Genomic DNA, 1477 nt, shown 5'->3' on the forward strand with positions numbered 1-1477 from the left:
AGGAGTAGGTTGAGTCCTAGTAACACGGGCCTCCCAGTGCAGCCACCATCGCCCTCACCTGACCCACAACCATGGCTTCCTCACTGGGCTCCCAGCTTCCACTGTCACCACTGCATGGCCACCCAAGGCACTGCTGGGCGTGAGTTAGCTCAGGTCCTCCCGCAGCTCAGAAGTCCTGACTGGCTGCCACCTTATTTTAAGGAAAAGCCCAAAACCACCTTGAGGTCCCAGGCCCTGAACCACCTGCCCGGGGAGGTCACACAGCACCTAACCCCACTGGCATCAGGCCTTTGCCCTGGCTGTTCCCTCAGCTTGGGGCCTCTGCCTCTGGCTTGCCCCCAGGGCCACCTTACCCTATTGGTCTTTTCTGCTTTGTGTTTATTACTACCAGACAGGATATATATGCAGGTTGTTGATCATAGTATCTTGTGCTTTTCCCTTAATAATGTCAGTTCTCATGAGAGCAGGAACTGCTGGCTGGGCATGGTGCTGTACAGTGATCCTAGCAGTGGGGGGGCCGCAGGAAGATCGCGACAAGTTCAAGGCTAGTATAGCCCGGGCAACATGGTGAATTCCAGGCCACCCTGAATTACAGAGCAAGACCTTGTCTTTTACAAAAGGAAGGTTTGAGACTGAGTGTGGTAGCGCATGCCTGTAATCCCAGCATTTGGGAGGCTGAAAACAGGAGCATCACTAAGTCCAATCTACATAGTGAGACCTATCAGTTTTCTGAGACAGGGCCTCCCTATGTAATCCTAGCTGGCCTTGAACTCTGTAGCCCAAGGGCCTTCAATTCATGCCTTTCCTCCTGCCTCAGCCTCTGTGATAGGTTCTGGCCCTAGTATGAACTGCTGAATTATTATGGTGGTCATCTAATATGGCTGAAGCCCTTAAAACAACAGCTTACCTTCCCAGAGACCACCTCCCCTCTTCTTCTCCAATGCAGCGCAGGGTGTAATATCTTTTTACTTTTCCCATTGCTACAGGAAAGACCCCAATGAGCTCCTCAGATATTTCTAAACTTTGCCCTGAAACTCCACCCTTGACAAAGGTCCATAAAAGCCTCAACTTTCTTTCTCAGGCCAAAGTACCTGACCCATCTGCCCTCGATCCTCTCTGTGTCTTTGGAGTTCATAAAAGCTTCTTTTATCTTTCCTATCTCTTCACTGTGTTGTGAAAAAAAACTATTACTCTGGATGGCTGGGATCATAAGTGTGTGCCACTGAGCCTGGCAGGCATTAGGAAGTTTTGTCTGTTTTATTCAGTGCTGCATCTCCAGTGCTTAAAATAAGTTTCCATGAGCTACATAGTAAGTTCAAGTCCAGCCTGAACTACATAGTGAAACCTTGTCTTGAAAAGAAAATAGTTAAATCCCAACCAGGCATGGTGGTACACACCTGTAATCTCAGTACTTGGGAGGCTGAGTCAGGATTCTTGTGGCTTCCAGGCCAGCCTGGGCTACAACAGTCAGTCCACA

Source organism: Octodon degus, unplaced genomic scaffold (assembly GCF_000260255.1).
Source record: "Octodon degus isolate 3935 unplaced genomic scaffold, OctDeg1.0 scaffold00197, whole genome shotgun sequence".
NCBI classification, from domain to species: domain Eukaryota; kingdom Metazoa; phylum Chordata; class Mammalia; order Rodentia; family Octodontidae; genus Octodon; species Octodon degus.